Here is a 22226-nt window from a genome sequence, read left to right as displayed (position 1 = left end):
AATAAAAGCCATATGATTATCTCAATAGATGCAGAGAAAGCCTTTGACAAAATTCAACATCCATTTATGATAAAAAATAAAACTCTCCAGAAAGCAGGAATAGAAGGAACATACCTCAACATAATAAAAGCTATATATGTCAAACCCACAGCAAACATTATCCTCAATGGTGAAAAATTGAAAACATTTCCCCTAAAGTCAGGAACAAGACAAGGGTGCCCACTCTCACCACTATTATTCTACATAGTTTTGGAAGTTTTGGCCACAGCAATCAGAGCAGAAAAAGAAATAAAAGGAATCCAAATTGGAAAAGAAGAAGTAAAACTCTCACTGCAGATGACAAGATCCTCTACATAGAAAACCCTAAAGACTCCACCAGAAAATTACTAGAGCTAATCAATGAATATAGTAAAGTTTCAGGATATAAAATCAACACACAGAAATTCCTTGCATTCCTATACACTAATAATGAGAAAATAGAATGAGAAATTAAGGAAAAATTCCATTCACCATTGCAATGAAAAGAATAAAATGCTTAGGAATATATCTACCTAAAGAAACAAAAGACCTATATATACAAATAAAATACTGGTGAAAGAAATCAAAGAGGACACTAATAGATGGAGAAATATACCATGTTCATGGATTGGAAGAATCAATATAGTGAAAATGAGTATACTACCCAAAGCAATCTATAGATTCAATGCAATCCCTATTAAACTACCAACGGTATTTTTCACAGAGCTAGAATAAATAATTTCACAATTTGTATGGAAATACAAAAAACCTTGAATAGCCAAAGCAATCTTGAGAAAGAAGAATGGAACTGGAGGAATCAACCTGCCTGACTTCAGGCTCTACAACAAAGCCACAGTCATCTGTTTACTTTTGGGTGTCCCCACTCAAAAGTAAACAAAAGTGTAAGGCTTCTTCACTCCAGCAGCAGAACTTCCTTTCTGTCACAGCAGCTGAGTTTGGTTTGCAGTTTTTTTCCAGCACCTGGAAAATCAATCTCATTGCACCTCCCAGAGACCCCACATCAGCTGGTACTCCCTCCTCAGTACACTCTGTCCCTCTGGAGGTTTTGTTTTCCTTCTCTAAGTTGTAATAATTACACACTCTTCCATTGCTCCTCCAGCCCTAGGAGTGCAGCAATTTCTTGTACTTGATGCCTCCATGTTTCCCTAATGTTGTTTTATTCTTTCATTTTCCCAATAAGTAACTTTATACAATTCTTTAAACTAAAGTCTCTCTATTCACATTTCTTCTGTGGTTTTTCTGACTGCCTTAACTGATACAAGATCTCACGTGAGCTCATACCTGGAACCACATACATGATATTTAGGCAAGGCCACCATGGGAGCCCTTGAGACTCATAATCTTTGCAGAAAAGGCACGAACATTCTCATTTTTCAGTTCCCCAGGCCCTGTGTGAAAAGGATGACATGGATTATGGCTTCTATAGTCAAGATCCACCCCTTTCCAGACCCAGAAGTCATATCTTTCTAGAGCTGACAAGACTGAGCAGGAGTGCCCAGATGCCCAGAAAGTTCGGCAGTTATGTAGAGGCATGATCTTCAGCCCTGTTGAGAGTCTGCAAAGCCAGCCAAGAAGGGTTGGTCCTGAGAGGGGTAGAGTTCATGTTGCAGAACTCCCTGGAGTCTGTGGCCAGAGCCTGTAGGAGAGCTTATGGTAACCGTGCTTTGGTAGCTGCTATAGGTCACATCATCAGGATTTGGGGGAGCCAAGGGAGACTTGATGTGCAATGAGGAATCTGGGCAAAGTTTTGAAGACTGTTTGGCATGCCACTAATACTTGTATCTTCAGTTTATGGAACACTCTATCTTAGACACGTTATATGACTGGTGCGCTAAGTGCAGGCGGCTGCACCCGGCGTGCTAAGGGCAGGAGGCTGCGACCGGTGCGCTAAGTGTGGCCGAGAGGAGCCACCCCACGTCTGTCAGGGGCAGAAGCTGGTAGGACCCCATGCGCGAAGGGTGGCGGCCAAGAGGAGCTACTCCGCGTCCGAGGTCAGGGGGGCGGCCAAGAGGAGATACCCAGGGTCCGAGGTCAGAGGGGGGCGGCCAAGAGGAGATACCCAGCGTCCGAGGTCAGGGGCGGCGACGAGAGGAGTTACCCTGCATCCGAGGTCAGGGGCGGCAGCTGGGAGGAGCTACCCCACGCTCCTAAGCCCGAGGCCAGGGGCGGTGGCTGGGAGGAGCAACAGACATCTGAGGCTAGAGGCGGTGGCTGGGAGGACCAACCCCACGTCCAAGGAGCTGTGGCTGTGTGGGCACAGGACGGCCTAGAGGAGCTATCTCACTTTGAAGGTCAGGAAGGGTGGCAGTGAGGAGATACCCCTCGTCCAAGGTAAGGAGCAATGGCTGCGCTTTGCTGGGGCAGCTGTGAAGAGATACCCCACGCCCAAGGTAAGAGAAACCCAAGTAAGACAGTAGGTGTTGCAAGAGGGCATCAGTGGGCAAACACACTGAAACCATACTCACAGAAAACTAGTCAATCTAATCACACTAGGGCCACAGCCTTGTCTAACTCAATGAAACTAAGCCATGCCTGTGGGGCAACCCAAGATGGGCGGGTCATGGTGGAGAGATCTGACAGAATGTGGTCCACTGGAGAAGGGAATGGCAAACCACTTCAGTATTCTTGCCTTGAGAACCCCATGAACAGTATGAAAAGGCAAAATGATAGGATACTGAAAGAGAAACTCCCCAGGTCAGTAGGTGCCCAATATGCTACTGGAGATCAGTGGAGAAATAACTCCAGAAAGAATGAAGGGATGGAGCCAAAGCAAAAACAATACACAGCTGTGGATGTGACTGGTGATAGAAGCAAGGTCCGATGCTGTAAAGAGCAATATTGCATAGGAACCTGGAATGTTAGGTCCATGAATCAAGGCAAATTGGAAGTGGTCAAACAAGAGATGGCAAGAGTAAATGTCGACATTCTAGGAATCAGCGAACTGAAATGGACTGAAATGGGTGAATTTAACTCAGATGACCATTATATCTACTACTGCGGGCAGGAATCCCTCAGAAGAAATGGAGTAGCCATCATGGTCAACAAGAGTCCGAAATGCAGTACTTGGATGCAATCTCAAAAACGACAGAATGATCTCTGTTCGTTTCCAAGGCAAACCATTCAATATCACAGTAATCCAAGTCCATGCCCTAACCATGAAGAAGCTGAAGTTGAACGGTTCTATGAAGACCTACAAGACCTTTGAGAACTAACACCCAAAAAAGACGTCTTTTTCATTATAGGGGACTGGAAAGCAAAAGTAGGAAGTCAAGAAACACCTGGAGTAATAGGCAAATTTGGCCTTGGAATATGGAATGAAGCAGGGCAAAGACTATTAATAGAGTTTTGCCAAGAAAATGCACTGGTCATAGCAAACACCCTCTTCCAACAACACAAGAGAAGACTCTATACATGGACATCACCAGATGGTCAACACTGAAATCAGATTGATTCTATTCTTTGCAGCCAAAGATGGAGAAGCTCTATACAGTCAGCAAAAACAAGACCAGGAGCTGACTGTGGCTCAGACCATGAACTCCTTATTGCCAAATTCAGACTTAAATTGAAGAAAGTAGGGAAAACCACTAGACCATTCAGGTATGACCTAAATCAAATCCCTTATGATTATACAGTGGAAGTGAGAAATAGATTTAAGGGCCTAGATCTGATAGATGGAGTGCCTGATGAACTATGGAATGAGGTTTGTGACATTGTACAGGAGACAGGGATCAAGACCATTCCCATGGAAAAGAAATGCAAGAAAGCAAAATGGCTGTCTGGGGAGGCCTTACAAATAGCTGTGAAAAGAAGAGAAGTGAAAAGAAAAGGAGAAAAGGAAAGATATAAACATCTGACTGCAGAGTTTCAAAGAATAGCAAGAAGAGATAAGAAAGCCTTCCTCAGCGATCAATGCAAAGAAATAGAGGAAAACAACAGAATAGGAAAGACTAGAGATCTGTTCAAGAAAATCAGAGATACCAAAGGAACATTTCATGCAAAGATGGGCTCGATAAAGGACAGAAATGGTATGGACCTAACAGAAGCAGAAGATATTAAGAAGAGATGGCAAGAATACACAAAAGAACTGTACAAAAAAGATCTTCATGACCCAGATAATCACGATGGTGTGATCACTGACCTAGAGCCAGACATCCTGGAATGTGAAGTCAAGTGGGCCTTAGAAAGCATCACTACAAACAAAGCTAGTGGAGGTGATAGAATTCCAGTTGAGCTATTCCAAATCCTGAAAGATGATGCTGTGAAAGTGCTGCACTCAATATGCCAGCAAATTTGGAAAACTCAGCAGTGGCCACAGGACCGGAAAAGGTCAGTTTTCATTCCAATCCCAAAGAAAGGCAATGCCAAAGAATGCTCAAACTACCGCACAATTGTGCTCATCTCACATGCTAGTAAAGTCATGCTCAAAATTCTCCAAGCCAGGCTTCAGCAATATGTGAACCGTGAACTACCAGATGTTCAAGCTGGTTTTAGAAAAGGCAGAGGAACCAGAGATCAAATTGCCAACATCTGCTGGATCATGGAAAAAGCAAGAGAGTTCCAGAAAAGCATCTATTTCTGCTTTATTGACTATGCCAAAGCCTTTGACTGTGTGGATCACAATAAACTGTGGAAAATTCTGAAAGAGTTGGGAATACCAGACCACCTGATCTGCCTCTTGAGAAATTTGTATGCAGGTCAGGAAGCAGCAGTTAGAACTGGACATGGAACAACAGACTGGTTCCAAATAGGAAAAGGAGTACGTCAAGGCTGTATATTGTCACCCTGTTTATTTAGCTTATATGCAGAGTACATCATGAGAAATGCTGGACTGGAAGAAACACAAGCTGGAATCAAGATTGCCGGGAGAAATATCAATAACCTCAGATATGCAGATGACACCACCCTTATGGCAGAAAGTGAAGAGGAACTCAAAAGCCTCTTGATGAAAGTGAAAGTGGAGAGTGAAAAAGTTGGCTTAAAGCTCAACATTCAGAAAACAAAGATCATGGCATCTGGTCCCACCACTTCATGGGAAATAGATGGGGAAACAGTGGAAACAGTGTCAGACTTTATTTTTGGGGGCTCCAAAATCACTGCAGATGGTGACTGCAGCCATGAAATTAAAAGACGCTTACTCCTTGGAAGGAAAGTTATGACCAACCTAGATAGCATATTCAAAAGCAGAGACATTACTTTGCCAACAAAGGTTCGTCTAATCAAGACTATGGTTTTTCCTGTGGTCATGTATGGATGTGAGAGTTGGACTGTGAAGAAGGCTGAGCGCCGAAGAATTGATGCTTTTGAACTGTGGTGTTGGAGAAGACTCTTGAGAGTCCCTTGGACTTCAAGGACATCCAACCAGTCCATTCTGAAGGAGATCAGCCCTGGGATTTCTTTGGAACGAATGATGCTAAAGCTGAAACTCCAGTACTTTGGCCACCTCATGCGAAGAGTTGACTCATTGGAAAAGACTCTGATGCTGGGAGGGATTGGGGGCAAGAGGAGAAGGGGACGACAGAGGATGAGATGGCTGGATGGCATCACTGACTCGATGGACGTGAGTCTGAGTGAACTCCGGGAGTTGGTGATGGACAGGGAGGCCTGGCGTGCTGCAATTCATGGGGTCGCAAAGAGTCAGACATGACTGAGCGACTGATCTGATCTGATCTGATATGTATTATGTTTATTAGTCCTTATGAGAACCCATTTTGTAAAGATGGAAGTAGCTTTAAATAGGTTCAGTAATTTACTCAGTCATAGAGTCATGTGGTTATTAAGGTTGGGAGTTGGACTTCAGGTCCAGGTCTGTCTTGAACCTAGAATTCCTGTGTTAATTCTTTTTAAAAAATATTTATTTATATTTCTTTCTTTATTATTTATTTGACTGCGCTGGATCTCAGCTGTGGCATATGGGATCCTCCATCTTCACTGTGGCATGTAGGATCTTTAGTTGTGGCATGCAGACTCTTAGTTGTGGCGTGTGGGATCCAGTTCCTCAGCTAAGGAACAAACCTGAGTCCCCTGCATTGGGACTGTGGTGTCTTAGCCCCTGGACCAACAGAGTAGTCCTGTAAATGTTATTCTTTACCTTTTCACTCTGTAGAAATTTTGATAGGTGAGAAGTCAGTATTCCAAGTGGGAGAAAGAGCATCATGCTTTTTTGGCTGTACCTGCCTAGTTCCTACTCCTCTCTATGAGACTGAAGTTAGTTTTACAAAAATAATACTAATTTAAAATCATAATTTATGTCTGCTTTATCTCTAGGTGGTTTGAATTTTTCTCCTCTGGTTCAAGTTGTGTTTGCTCTTTGTTAACCCAACATAGCTCTTGAGAGAACAAATCACTTTTCTTTTTTCTAACTGTTCTCTCTGTCCCTCCAGCCTGGACTTGCTTTCATGTAACTGATTGATCTTTAAACTATATTGGGTACTTTCCCTTGAGTGTAGAAAGATTGCTGATTCTCCCATAGCTATTTAGCCTGCATGTGCAGAGAGTTAATATCGCATGAAAGCAGCGGGAGAGAAGTGTAGTTGAGAAGCAGGATGGGAAGGATCACTGTCTTCCCTCTCATTAGATAACAAATTCCTGAAAGGCAGGGCTCTATTTACTATTACTGTCACATTGTTAAATTGCATTAAATAACTGACCCAGGGCTTTTGTTTTAAAGTATTTTATAGCCTGTTCAGGGCTTCCCAGATGGCTCAGTGGTAAAGAATCCACCTGCCAATGCCGCAGCTGCCGGAAATGTGTTCCATCCCTGGGTCCGGAAGATCCCTTGAAGGAGGAAGTGGCAGCCAACTCCATCATTCTTGCTCGTGATACCCCATGGACAGAGGAGCCTGGAGGGCTATAGTCCATGTGGTTGCAAAGAGTCGGACACGAATGAGCATGCACGCATAGCCTGTCTGATAAGAAGAGCATGACTAGTCATCTGCACGTACTTTTGCCAGGTTGTCCTCAGGTCTGCTATCATTGGTAGTGATGTGAATGAAGCTGTTTGATGGGTTTGCTGCCACAAGAGAGTGGTGACTCTTTGTTATTAACAAACAAACACTGCTACTCTTGAAAAGGCAAAACTATTTTGAACCAACACTCTACATTTTTATTTTAATTGTATAATCTCAGAATATTTAAATTCAAACTTAGTGTGGGAATCATAAATCTGAAAAGGGAGTTTCTAGGACCACATCATGGAGGTAGCATGTGGCAATGGAAAGAACACTGGTTTTGGAGTCAGAGGACTCGATGCTTGGCTTCATCACTTACTAGTGGTGTGCTCTTGTGTCACATAGGATCTCGAAACTTCATCCGTCTTATTTCTAAAACAGAGATAGAACATGCGACTGTGTCATATCACATAGTACTGGTATCAGTTAGGGTGAGGTCAGCTACAAGTAACAGAAAATTCAAGTTAAATTGGCTTAAGTAACAGCGAGACTTTATTAGAGTATATAATTGGAAGGCTAGGGCTAGGTGGGCCTCAGGTTTGGTGGGATTCAGCAGACCAGTAGGGTGATCAGGAATTTTTTTTCTTTTCCGCTCTGTCCTTCTTTGCCTTTCCTGAGAATATGCCCCATTGTCGTCACTACTCCAGGCTGTGAGCTTCCTTGTCCACATTTGAAGTGTGGACGTAAGGAAACTGTCTGAAGTTTCAGAAGAGAGATGATTACTCTCCTTACAGATCTCTGGAAAATTCAGTGTGCAGTCTCACTGACCCAAATTGTGTCATGTTCCTACTCTTGAACCAGTAACTGTAGCCTGGGGTCAGGATAATAATTCTTTTCCAGCATGCTCCATGTCTAGAACCAGGTGTGGCATGAAGCATGCAGGCCACAATGGGCAGGATGTAAATTCTAGGATGGGACTCTAGGCAGCTACCGAGAGACGGGGTGGCGGGGAATGGAGGTTAGGGTAGCAACAACCACAATTTCCATGATAACAACATTGAGGATAAAATCAGGCAGCTTGTGATTGTGGTTATTCAAATTCTGTGTCCCACAGAGCCTTCGGAAGCACTTCTGAGGGTGTGAGGAGGCAGGACACTCATCCCCAACCTGTGCTCAACACACACACCTTCAACAAAGGCAGCTCTGACTGGTGAACTCCGGAAAAAGATACATATAAAGCCTTCTATATGGTATTATTATTATTAATAATGTAACAAAACTACTATTATCTTAATTGATTTAGTTTGTATCCTATAGACTTTGCTATTCACTTTCTGTTTTGCCAAGAGAGGAAACAGATCATTTTGTATCTTGCCAAGGCCCAAAGAGTGTTGAGTAATGCTGATGCCAATAAGCTTATGTCATTTTCAGCTTGTAATATATTTGAAAGCACCTTTTATGCACCTGCAAATGCAGATTGGTTTCTGTTTACTGTTGCAAGAGACACCTTTTATTAAGATGTAAGCAGAGAGGAAATAAAATTATAGAAGGAGTCTTCAGTTTTGACCTTCTTGACTTTGTTGCTAATAAACTGTCAAGATAACACATTACCTTATACAGAACACCTTAAAATATTCAAGACTCCACTGGTCAGATTCCTTAACCAAAGGAAAGATAAATCTATGTATAAACAGGTAGATTACCAATTTATATTGTCTCCTTTTTGTTTATCAGTCATTGAAGTTCAAGGCCACAGTGGCTTGAATTTTTTCTGTCTGAAAGCTTAACCTGGAGTTTTTGGATAAGGACTCCTAGCTCTTCAGTCTTCTAACCTTGGAATGTCATTCAAACTAGAGTCTCCCTCTAATGTGGCCTCAATTATTCAATATGCCTTTAATCTTACAAATTAACCAAATCCCTTCCACTGCCCTTGCCTGAGGCTCAGAGTAGACCTTTATCAGTTAATGAAATTTGACTTGAAAATTTTGAGGTTTTTATCATTTATGTTTAATTTTAAATTCGATTTTTACCTTTATTATAAGAGTTAAAGCTGTATTAAGAGCTGTTTCCCCCAAAGTTTGAGAGTATTGTTTTAAAACAATAGATTTTATTAAAATCCTTAGGATAAAATGGTTCCATCACATATGGGCTGGCTTTGGATATAAAATTTCTTCATCTAGCATTTGACATGAATTTGGGAGCTCCTGTCTTCTGCCTTCTTCTCTCTCTACTTTCCTCTCTGCTTTTCTTTCTTTTCCTCCCCTCTCTTCCTTCCCCCTCCCTCGCCTCCTTCACTCAAGAGCTGTAAGACTGACAGCTTTGTCCTTCTCTGCCAACATTCCTTGGCTTAAGCACCTGCTCCATTAGTTACTGAACTAATGTGTAATTTCACTCATGAGATAAACTTTTCTACCTGAATTTTATGACCCAAATGGGACTTGGGCGGGGGCATAATTTCCCTCCTGTTCCCTGCACCCCAACCTCAAGTCCACTTAAGGCCCCCACTTCACCCCTTGTGACTTTGCCCAGAGCTGTGATTCATCTCTGGGTTTGCGTGACATCCTTCTAGGGCTCCTCTCCATCTACCTCGGCAGGGAATCCTGGAACATTAAGGACAGGCCCTTCTTTACTGGAACAGTTCTGTTCAACAAAACTCTGAGGACTGCCTGCTGGTCAGGTGCTGGCTGGTGATGTCAAGGTCACTTCCACCCTGTCCCTTGAAAGCTTTCCTTCCTTGAAACCCCCACCGGCTTCCTTCAGAGATCTCTCAGGAGTGACCGTGTGTGTCCATCAGATTCCCTATGGAAGAATCTCTCTCCCATGATGTAATAATCTCCACCTTGGAGCTTTTGCCTCTGGATGGCCAAGGGCTGTTTTGCATCAACCAGGCTGGGCGGGCTGCCGTGAGAGTCCTGCTGGCTTGCACACAGTGTACCCTCTGTCTCTGTACGTGGGGCTCGCCAAGGAGGGAGGCTGTGTCCTGGAAGTGAGTGCAGCACATACCACGGCCACCCCTGGTGTGGCACACACCTCCCTGGCCACTGCCACCCACTTGGGCTCTCCTGCCCTTCCCAGGAAGGACCGAATGGGTCCCTTGACAGGATTTCTAGTTCTTTCTCTGTCTCAGGGAGAGGGTACACATTGATATCAAAGGATTATGCTTGTTAAACTGACCCCGGGAGGGGCCGTTGACTGTCAGCACATTTGCAGCCCCTTCGGATGAGCTGAGCTGGCTCCTAGGAATTCTCCTGTCCGTCTCTCTGCCTCATTACCACACCAGTGTTTGCAGACTGGAAGTGTTTTCTGTACTCAGATTGTCAGCATTCACATGCTAACTCCTCTGCCTTCTATGTGCCTCTGGCCAAGTAAATTAATTTTCCTGGGCTTCAGGTTCTTCGGCTGTAAAACTGAGACTACATTTTTATCTGCCTCAGAGGCCTCCTTGGAGGCTCAGACAACCTATTGTTTGTGAAGAACTTAACCCAGTGCTCCATGCATTGTCAGTAAACACCCTTAATGTTTATTATAATCACACCTATATTTGGTGGTACTTCTGTTATCTTTCAGATATATATTTCCATATTCATTATCTGATTTAAACCGCCTAGTAATTCTGGAAGACAGAAGTTACTGTGTCTGTTTTCCACATGCAGAAACCAAGGCTCAGGGGAATTGACTAATTTGTTCAAAGCCAAGTGGCTAAAACCTGAGACACTTGCTCCCTGGGACTTTGGTCTGTGTGAGTTCCAGAGTGTCGGCTCTCCTCCTCACTGTCCCCACCTCACAGGGATGACCGACCCAGTGCAGTCAAGCTCCCAGGGTCTTGTCCAGGCACATCCCCATTAGAGGGGGCACTAACCGTGTTCACCCTCCTAATTCAGAATCTCACGTTTCTGAGAGCTCTTCCCTGGGTTCCTGAGTCAACCTCAAGCCTGCCCAGGCTCCCATCGCCTCTGGGTCAGGGATCCCTGAGCACTGGGCCCCTTCCCCCTCCCTCCTCATCCCTGCCCTGACCATCCCAGTTGCTCATCACTGTTCACCACCTCTTCTCGGCCATGAGAGGGTTCTTCCTTCCAGAACATGAGGGTGCCCTTCCATACACGCTGTGGCCTTGTGGTTGGAGAGGGAAGCTGGGTCATGCAGAATTTCAGAGCGTGGGGTCAGGCCTGCGAAGCCCCCGTCCAGAGTGCACAGGGAAACCTAAAGCGAGGGTCAGCCCAGAGGGGCGTCTCATGTTATGTCCTCTGGGGACAGCTCAGTGCCTTCAGAGTGAGCCTAGCTGGCTGCTTAGTACAGCTATTTAAAGGTCTCAAAGGGTGGATAAACATGACAGAGACTCCAAGGCTTCTATGAGTATATGAAAAATTCAGATGTAACCTTTAGATTGGGATTAACATTTCTCTTTCCTATCTCTCAGTCTTATCGTGTATGGTCTGGGGTGCTCCTGGATGTTATGAAGCTGCTCAGGATGATGGGACACCATGGTCCGCTGTGCTGGAGACATGTTGGACTAAACTGGTTTCTTCACTGGACGTCTTCACAGTCCTAACATAGCATGAACTCACACTCTCCAGAGAACGTTGCTTGCAGCGTTTCCAAACCTTTTGGACCCTGGGGTTTTCTGTTTTTTCCCACAGGGTACCCACTGAAGCAAGTATTTCAGTGGACTTGGAGGTAGATCCTGGGAGTTGGTCCTGATGGCCACCAGCAGCCATGTGGTGGGCTGAATAAGGCATTTTCACTGTGTGGGCTGCAGCCCTCTCAGCCTCATAATAAAGATATGGGGCCCCTTAATGATGTCTTCCACATCTGCCATTCCGTCCTTGGGATGGCACACATTTCAGATGTCTTCTGGGAGATGGAGAGGGGGAAGAAGTTTAAGGGGAGCAAGGAGAGGGCCCAGTGTGATCATTCCTGGGTAAAGCAGTCTCTTTAACTTTTATTGTCCTATTTCCTTTACTTGGAACCCAGTATGGTTGTGAACCCCCATTTTCACTCCCTGCACCCCTGTCATGGATTTACTTATTGTTGTTAAGTTGCTCAGTGGTATCAGACTCTCTGCGACCCCATGGACTGCAGCACACCAGGCTTCCCTGTCCCTCACCACATGGCTTTACTAACCCTTCCTTTTCCCTCTAACTATGAGCAGTCATCAAGTCCTGATGGCTGGGCCTCTAAGATACATCATGCAGTTCACCTCCCTGTGTCCACATCCCCTGCCATCAGCATCTCTGAGCTACACCCCTGCAACGGGCTCCTAGCTGGTGTCTCAGTTTATGTCTTGCTCCCTAAAATCCATTCTCTGTGATGCCAGCTTGAAACTTTCTCACTGGAAAAAAAAAGTTTATGTGGGATTTCTCTTTCAGGTGGCCCTTTTCCAAGTATGCTAATGGCTCTAGGATGGGATAGTGGTTGGAATGTGAAAATTGGCCTTTTGTTGCTATTTAGTCGCATAGTTATGTCTGACTCTTTGTGACCCTATGGAGTATAGCCACCAGGCGCCTCTGTCTATGGTATTCTCTAGGCAAGAATACTGGAGTGGGTTGCCATTTCCTTCTCCAGAGGATCTTCCCGACCCAGAGATTGAACCCAGGTCTCCTGCATTGCAGGCAGATTCTTTACTGATAAACCACCAGGGAAGGAAGATTGGCCTAGTGAGACTTATTTGTCCATTCATTAAAAAACATTTCCAAATGTCTTCTATAAGCACTATTCTTGGTACTGGGCACATATGACAGACAAGTTTACCCCTACAGTGGTTACAGTCCAGTGCACTGGTCCTCAAAGGTCAGCATGTGTCCATCCACAAGGAGGGCTTGCTAAACCAAGCCTGGGTCCAACCGCCAGAGTCTCCCAGGTGGTGCTGGTGTGACTTTTCCCGGGACCACCCTTTGAGCACCAATGATGTAATGAAAGGGAGAGAAAAGTACATGAGTAAGTAAGTGAAATAATTTCCAGTTGTAATTCTTGCCATAAAGGAACACCCAGGGTCTAGAGAGGGACTTACTTAAGGTGAGATGGGCAGAAGTTCCCTCTGAGAAGGCAATACTCAGGCCTAGACCTAAAGGAAGGGTGGGGTCTTGCTATGTCTGGAAAAGAATATTCAACAAAAATGAGCCTGTCCAAAGACTGCGTGGTGGGAAAGAGCTTGGCGTGTTTAGGAAACACACAGAAGGCCAGTGAGGCTGGAGCACAGAGAGAAAGGTGAGGCTCAAGGGAGATGGAGGGATAATCAGGGGCATTTCAGGTTTCAGTGAAAATCTTATCCTGGATGCAGTGGGATGCTTCTGAATGAGTTTCAGGCCAGCTGTGGAGTAGAGAGTAAATGTCAGGGAGCAGGGTGGTAGTTGGGATGCCAGCCTCAAGATTCGTTGCTGTGGTCCAGGGGAGAGAAGACAGTAGCTGAGAGTAGGATGCAGCAGGGAACCTGGAGAGGAGGAGATGGGTGAGAGGATGGATTTTAGAGGCTGAGCTGTCAGGACTTGGTAGCCGGGTGTGGGTGGAAGGGCATGGGAGAGAGCAGAGTTAAAGATGGCTGCCAAAATAAATGGGGCCCTCTGACGGGATTAGTGTTTTAAAAATCTGCTCAGGAAGATATAGCCATTGCGTACGAGTGTCTGCCCTCATGCATGTACCTGGTGCCCAGAGAGAGGGTTCCTGGCATGGCTTATTGTCTGCACACTCACTGCTAAATCCTCGAGGGGAGCCCCTCCCCTCCTCCTCACATCAGTCTCCATTCTACCAGTTGACTGGTTGCTCACCTTCCTGTCTCCTAATCATTTCTGTAGAGAAATCCATGTTACACATCACCAGGGATTTGTCTGGTATGTGGAAGACAAGGCAGGCACATCAATGGGGGAGCTTGATAAGCCTGCACATTATCAGATGACATTCCTGGAGGTGCAGGGTGGGGCTCAGGCATCTGAGCTATGGCTGGTTTGCATGATGCTGATGTAGAGGAAAAAAACCACTGGTTTACATGCTGCTCTGCACAGTGCGGTCCCGGGAACCACAGCATCAGCGTCACTTCCGAGGCAGCTGGAAATGCAGAGTCCAGCTCCCTCCAGACCTTGTGAATCATAATCTGTATTTTAATAAGACCTCTTGTGGTTCAGTTGCACTGTCAAGGTCAGTAAGCTATGCTCCAGATGGTGCAGCCAAACTGACCTCCACGGTCTCTAATAATGACATTTGGAGAAGTCAAGAGCTTGCCTCAGGTTTTAGGGGCTCTGGCTGTTCCTGTCTTATGACTTTGTTCAGTGTTATTTGCACAAATAGCTCAGACTCTGCCTCTCATTTCTGCTGTGTCCCGGGCAGGACTGGGTACATCCTGGTCCAAGGTGAGTGGCTGGGGACTGGGCCCCTCTGTGTCCTGGGTCCTCTTTCTCCTCAGGGTGTGTTCCTACATGTCCCTGCTTCTCTGTGCCCCTGAGGATACCACTCTGTTGGCTGCAGTTTTATTGCTTTTAAAATCTGTTTTATATTCCATTATGCGATTTCACTGTCCTCCCTCTCATTCAGCTGGAGTACATGTTCCATTCCAGTCTAAGTGCTGAACATTTCATCAGATGGTCTCCGATTAAAATCCGATAAAATGTAAAGCAAGAGAAATTCCAGAATAAAGGAGATGCCATACAACACATGAGGTCTGAATGAAATTCTGTTTCAGGCCTTCCAAACACATTTAAGGAACCAACCTCCAGGGGCCTTAAAAGGAAACAAAATGACAATAAAAAAACACCCTCCTCTCGCTTCTTGCCACACAACCTGTATTGTGTCTAACCTGAGAAACGAAATACTGTCTGAGGACCTCCAGAGTTGGGTAATTTATTAGGTTCTTATTGTATGCTACATATGGGTAACAGATATTATTATTATTTGTGTCTGTCTACCTGTACATTTATCTGTCATCTATCTGTCTACCTACTTACCTGTCTATCCGTCTATCTGTCTCATCTGTTTTGTATCAGAACTGCAGCTTCTGGACTGTAGGAGCCAGTTTTCCCAGGCTGCACACTGCCTGCATCTGACTCCCTTTCTTGTCCACTGTCTTGCTCACGGCTGTCCCTCTACAAGACTCTTGACCTCCTTGGGCAGTACTTTCCCTGCCCGGCACCATCTCTCTCCTCCCACAGGCAGCTCTTCTATTCAGGGCAAAAACTGACACCAGGGAGTCAGAACAACTTTGCTCTGTTTATCCCTGACAAAGTGCCTGTTACGGAAAATGGACTGTCAACTCGTTTTCGATATGTTTTCTTGTCACGTTTCTCATATATGTAATTAGAGGCATCCAGTGTATATTTACTCTCTGCCCCTTCATAATTGTGCTCCCTCCCATCCTGCAAAGGTAAATGTTTCTTCTACATAATTCCCCTTACTTTAAAACATCAGACAAAGCTGCAGCCAGACACACTGTCATCCACATGCTGACACCTCCACTCAGAATCTCCATTATCATTCTTAGCGTAAAGAAGTTTTTGCTTTGTGCAGCATTTTTTTCTCTAGAAACTTAAGGAATTGTCATAATTGCCTGGGACAAAGCCTGGGTGATGCGGTCAGAGAGACAGAGTGCAATTAATTTTGTCATTGATTTGGGGATGGTCTGTCTTCCATGGTAAAGCAGGCTCACTCATCTCTCCATTTTGTGCTAACGTACATTGTACATTAAGAGATGGATTGGGCAGGGGCAAGGTGGGGGGTGGGGAGCAGGCAGCTATGTGCATGAATAGATCCTACTGTTTATGTGTAATTTTTTTCTGTTCTGGCTCCCAGAGTGGGAGTGGGAGAAGGGAGCTGAGCTAAAACTCAAGTTGCTTGTTTTTGTTGTTTGTTAAACGGGAGGAGGAGAAGAACGGCAGGGAGGTTCTGTGTTATCTGTTATTCAGTTTTAAATATTTCAATTATGCTTCTCCATTGGTATGGAAAATTGAGAGTTGGCTATAAAATGCTTGTAAAAATAACCGTACTTGAAGCCGTTTAATTACTTTAATGAAATGAAGACAAATATTTGTAAGTGAAGAGCATGCTCGTAGATAATGCAAGTAGAGAACATGTATTATTCAGCAAATGACTTAATTAGTTTTTAATTAGTAGAAATTGCAATAATTTTTCAGCATATCTTTTATTGGAATGGTTTTTAATAATAAAGTAGCATGTGGGTATCCTTTGTAGAAAGCCATTTGCTGTAAAGCAGGATAACAGATTTGTTGTTTCAACTAGAAAAATTTCAATTCTATTATAAGCTCATTATAGCTCCACTTGTCTTAGCAGTACTCAAGGTGGTGCTTCTTCTAGGGCTTCTCGTGTGTGTCGTCTGCAGCATGCACACATCCGACTACGTGAAGTGACTTGAAGATGATTTAGTTTCTAGATCCTTTCACCCTTTGAAAACCTAGAGGTTTTTCATTTAGCCATTCATCCATCCATCCTTCCATTTATCATTCATTCATCCATATGTTTAATATTTATGGCATGCCAGGGATGATGGTACTAGGTGTTAGACATTTAAAGGTTTCTAAGACCCAGGGCCTTTGAAAAGTTCAGAGTCCAAGAGGGGAGAGAGACACATAAAATGAGTAATTAGAACTGATATGGTGAATGGCATCCTACAACCAAGTACCAAGTTGTTTTAAAACAAAAATGAGGGAATTCTTACTGAGGACTTCAGAGACTGTCACCCGGAAGAACTGACTTTCAAGTTCTTGGAAGGACCTCCAGACAGTAGGAACTTTAAGAAGAGAAGCAGGAAGGTGTGGAAATGCCTGATGTGTTGAGAAGACAGTCACTGAGAGAAGGGAGAGTAGCTGGAATGGAGGCTTTCCTGGGCCTGAAATGCCATGCTGTGGAATGTACTTGAAATGAATATTTTCTCTGATTGTTAAAGTAATACATGCTCATTATGGAAAATTTGGAAAACACAAAGAAGTATTATAAAGAGTAAAATAAAAATCGCTTGTAATTGTACACGTTGTTTGTGCTTTGGTACTTTTTTTTTCTTTATCTTTGCAAACAAGCTCACTTAAAAAAAATAAGGATGAGATTGTGCTATAGAAACAGCCAGCTTTATATCCTGTTTCTTTCATTTAGTGCACTATAAGCATTTTCCCATGTCATTCAAAATTCCTTGTAAATGTAATTTTTAATGGCTGTGTAACACTCTACAATATGCATGTTTGTATGGCCTATAATTTATTTAAGTAGTTCTCTCTTGTTGGGCATGTTTATTGATTCCATTTATTACTATAATAAATAATGCTATAATAAACATATTTGCACATAAATTTGCCTGAACTTCTGATTATTTCCTTAGGGTAGTTATCTAGAATTAAAATTACTAGGTCAAAAGCTATAAGAATTTTAAGACTTTTGGTGCATATTGTCTCAGTGATTTCAAAGTGGAAGAGGATTAGCAATATAAAAGGTATACATCTTACTGGACAGAGGGAGGTTTTTGTTTATTTTTAATGTTCTTAACCATCGCCAGCTTGATAGAGAGAAAATAGCATCTTGTTGTTGAGGTAATTTATATTTCCTTACCGGTATTTTTATTTAACATATATTTAATCAGCTGCTAGTGATAGGTTCTTGGAGAAGGAAATGGCACCCCACTCCAGTACTCTTGCCTGGAAAATCCCATGGATGGAGGAGCCTGGTAGGCTGCAGTCCATGGGGTCGCTAAGGGTCAGACTCGACTGAACGACTTCCCTTTCACTTTTCACTTTCATGCATTGGAGAAGGAAATGGCAACCCACTCCAGTGTTCTTGCCTGGAGAATCCCAGGGATGGGGGAGCCTGGTGGGCTGTCGTCTATGGGGTCATCCAGAGTCGGACACGACTGATGTAACTTAGCAGCAGCAGCAGCAGCAGCAGCAGTGATAGGTTCTATGGTTTCAGCAGCCATTTGCATTTTTTTTTCTTAGAATGGTCTAATCCTTTGCCTGTTTTTCTAGGGTTTTAATATTTCCATTATTAATTTTATCAATAGGTAAAATATAGTGAAATTTATCAAAAGTGTCCTTTGAGATTTCCATTTCTTAATGTTTTTCATGTCATTTGACTTGGCATTCTTGGGATTAGAGGGGCAAATCTACTGCCATATCCCAGCCTATGCAGTGAAAATACAGCCTTCATCTGTGAGCAGTGAGGTCTAGGTTGTTCCCATGAGATTTTATACTGTATACACTTAAATTCACATGTATCTGTGTGTATGTGTGGGTATTATATATATACATGTACATACATATGTGAATTAAACAATGGAAAGGAATGAATACTTTATTCATTAGCTTTATATTGTATTATGTACCAAAATGTTTTCATATTGCTACTTTATAATATCTTTTCAGAGAATGGGATGCCCACCTCTTGGAGCCCTAATGAAAAATGAAAAGTTGTGATTGGGTATTGTTACTGTCAATCATGTTTAGATTATACTAGAGGAGGCCTTGACTTCTGAAAGGAGAGATAGAAGAATCCGGTCATGTTCTGGGAACTTGACTGTGGCATCTAAGCCAGTGAATGTGGGGTGTGTGTGTGTGTGTGTGTGTGTGTTTGTCTAGTTTGGCTCAGGCCTTTGAAGCAGTTCAAGGAGAAGTGATATCTGATGATTTCTTAATGTTATCTTGAATAGAAAATAAAGGGACTTTGTTGAAAAAAGTGTCTGATTGTTATCTTGGCCTTTCACTCACTGCCTTAAAAAAGAACTGATTAATTAATTTGTGACCAACCAAGGAGAAGATAATACTGAACCCTGGCCAAAAATTCTTCTGAATCCTCCAGTTCGTGTAATCTGTGTCAAATAACCTCATCAGCAACTTAAAGGCAAACAACAAACAAAGATGGAGCTTTCCTCATTCTTCTTTTAGGGTATTTCAAAAGATATTCTTGTCTGTTCTAGAATACCTTTGTCAAGCTCTACACCCTTCCCTTCAAAAAATACCCCATTAGAAACAATTAGAAATGCAGACAAAGATTAATGTACATATATATTTTCACAGTATGTTTATTAGTAGATTTGATGAATTGACATTTGAGATCAATAAGATGAATGGTGAACGAACATATCACCCTTGAATGTCTCAAAACACCACATAAAAATCGGAATTGAGGGAGTCCCACTCCCACATGGGATACGTGAGCATCCCATCCCGACACAGACCCAGTAAAACTGGCATCTAAAAATATTGCCAAACATATGCCATCCCACTATGAACATGACTCTAGTAGGAAGATTACATGTAGGACTGTTCTCTGTTAAATGAGTTCCTTGGCTCAGTCCAAGCAGAGGGATAGAAGTAATTTCCTTGAAGTTCTGTAGACAAGAAAGAACAAGCAGGTTTTGGACAACCTGGGGATGGGGTGAAGTGGTCTGGTTAAGATGATGCTTAATTGAGTTATTTCGACAGCAGTGTGGTGAGGCCAGGTTGGCAGGAATGTCCTGTGTTAATACGTTGGTCCTAGGGACTTCAGTGACAGGCAGCACGTGGGCATGGCACAGGGCTGCCTCTCTCAGGGCATCTGTTGCTTAGGTTCTGTTTATTTTCAAACTTGAGAAAGGCACATCTTTGCTGAGAAATCAGCTTTTTAGAAGTCATTTCAAAGTGAATGAAACATTTACTCAACTGTCTCTTGTTTTTCATCCTCTGGCCTTTTCAGCCTGCTCATCTTCACAGTACTCTCAGTGTCTGCAAGCTTCTTCACCTCTGACTCATCTCTCTGGAAGCTCCACACATGACTCCACAGTTAACACAAATGAACCTCAATTTACTCCACTGTAAAATGGGACCAATGCATTGTACACCTAGCTCTGTGTTATGATAACAAAATAAAAATTGTGTGCGTGAAAGTGTCATGCAAATATGAGGTATTATACCTCCACATGTTTTAGCATTCATCAATAAAGCCATGATATGCCCTGAAGATACAAGAACGAGTCTCATTTTGCACTTTGCCTTCTCTGGGGCAAAACAGGATTTCCCCAAAGCAAGATGTTTGGTCAAAATAGCTGTCATCATTTATTGAATGAAATTATGGAATCTTGTTATTTATATCCAACATCGTTTTACCCCCAGGAGCAAAGGTGTGTTTTATTTAGTACAGAGCAGGTGGAACCTTGTAAGTTCCTTTTCTCCACCACAAGGTGGTGCTCGTGTATCCAATAAAACAGTTTGCCCCGCCACCGAATCAAAAATCCTCTATTTCGGCCCTAATTTATGATCAGAATTTACAACCCGGTGCCATAACTTTACCTTACCTAAGCCATCAATTCTCTATTCCTCTTTTAAAAATTCTCTTCCTATGAAATTACTACTCTTTTTTTGGAGGGCTAAGTTTGCTTTTGGGACAAATCCATGTCTACTTTTTGAATTATTGACTCATGATTTCCACAGGGGCTAGTTCTGCCCTGTCTTCAGTGGGGTACTACAAGATCCAGGCGTGAGCTTATTTGCAAAATGTCACTGTTAGGTTCTGATGTTTCAGTGTTTTCTGATGGGTAGTCTAGTAGGAGGAGGACGTGAGGGCCTTTTCTGTATTGTTGAGGTAGTGCTCTGTAGAAGGAGCTTTGCACCCCATTTTGGGGGATGTGTGTAACCTGTGGGACATTTACCTGACCTTTCTGACCTTACCTGACTATTTTATCCTCTCTAAAATGATAATAAAGGTGAGAGCAATTTCTTTGGAGTGTTATGGAGATTAAAGATAGATTATAATGTAGTTTTATCTCATCTAGAAAATGAAATGATAATCATAGTTATCTCTTAGGGTTGTAGACTAAGTAAACTAGAGAGAACATGTGAAACTCATAAGCACAGGGCTTGGGATTTACAGAGTGCTCAATGAACGTTCGTGATTATTGTCATGATCATCAAGGATGCCGTAGTCTGTGCAAGGGGCTGGGGGTCGGGCTGATGGGCCCTGCTCTTAGATTCCTTGGCTCTGTGTGACTGTGCATCGCTGTTTTCCTGAACATACATGAAGTTGGTCATAACTGCCTGAAGTGGTAGGAGATTTTGTCTCTTCTTTTCTTTTCCAATTCCTTTCACCCCTTTTTTACTTAAGGGGAGAATAAATTATCTCCATTTAAACCGCCCACCCCCAGTTTTTGGAATGTGAATTTGTATTCCTGTAAAAGAGACCTAAGTAAGAAGACAGGAGTCCTAGTTTTCTTCCAGCAGTGCTGTCAAGGAGCCCTGTGAGATTAGAGACAGCAGACCGGAAGCTAGGGGCCTCCAGATCTATAGGCTTGGAAATAGAATTCCTTGTGAATTTAATGATAGCCATTCTCTGATTTGATGATTCTTTAAAATGGGAATGGTAAAAAACTTTTTTCCTATCAGACAGGATTATTGTGACGATAAAATGAACATGTAAGACGCGAATGATAATACTGGGGTTCTAGACATCACCACTACTAATAGAGGCGATCGGGTATCTGATGATGCCCCTGTGTGGGGGTTAAAAGAGGTCATACTTTTGGAAAGCTGAGTGGACAACATGTGACTGACCTAGCAGTTTTCAATTATAAAATCAGGAGGTGAGAGTATTACATATTTTCTCTTCCCACCCCCCTCACACACACATACACACTCCCACACTCCAGTTCCAGTTTAAAATATAGGACAATTATTTGTCCCATTGGAGTTGAAAATGGAACAAACAGTAAAATATGGGTCACTCCCAACTCTGTTTGGGATATCTAGTAATTTTGCCTTTGGGGGGAATGTGAACATTATTTTCTAGGGCAGGGATCAGCCTCGGCATCTCCTTAAGAACCCTAGTGGACAAGGACTGCCTATACATGAATAGGCATAGGGCATCAATAGGGAAGAAGGGAAAGAGTGGATCACAGAAAAGGAGTCGGGGTGGGAAAGAGAAGGAGGAGAGGGAGACAGAGAAGGATAAAGGGGTCCTGCATTTCTGCGAGTGAGGGCACTTCAGATGTAGGGTTGAGGAAAAGGGGAAAGACTGGAAGCTCCTGTGTTAGGAAAGTCACAGCTGAAATCCCAGTGGTACTACTGGCTGACCCTGTGACCCTAAGTTCAGTTCAGTTCAGTTGCTCAGTTGTGTCCGACTCTTTGTGACCCTAACTGCAGCACACCAGACTTTCCTGTCCATCACCAACTCCTGGGGTTTACCCAAACTCATGTCCATTGAGTCGGTGATGCCATCCAACCATCTCATCCTCTGTCATCCCCTTCTTTTCCCAGGATCAGGGTCTTTTCAAATGAGTCAGCTCTTCACATCAGGTGACCAAAGTATTGGAGTTTCAGCTTCAGCATCACTCCTTCCAACGAACACTCA

This window comes from Bubalus bubalis, chromosome 1, assembly GCF_019923935.1.
Source record: "Bubalus bubalis isolate 160015118507 breed Murrah chromosome 1, NDDB_SH_1, whole genome shotgun sequence".
NCBI classification, from domain to species: Eukaryota; Metazoa; Chordata; class Mammalia; order Artiodactyla; family Bovidae; genus Bubalus; species Bubalus bubalis.
This window is presented reverse-complemented; position numbering follows the sequence as displayed.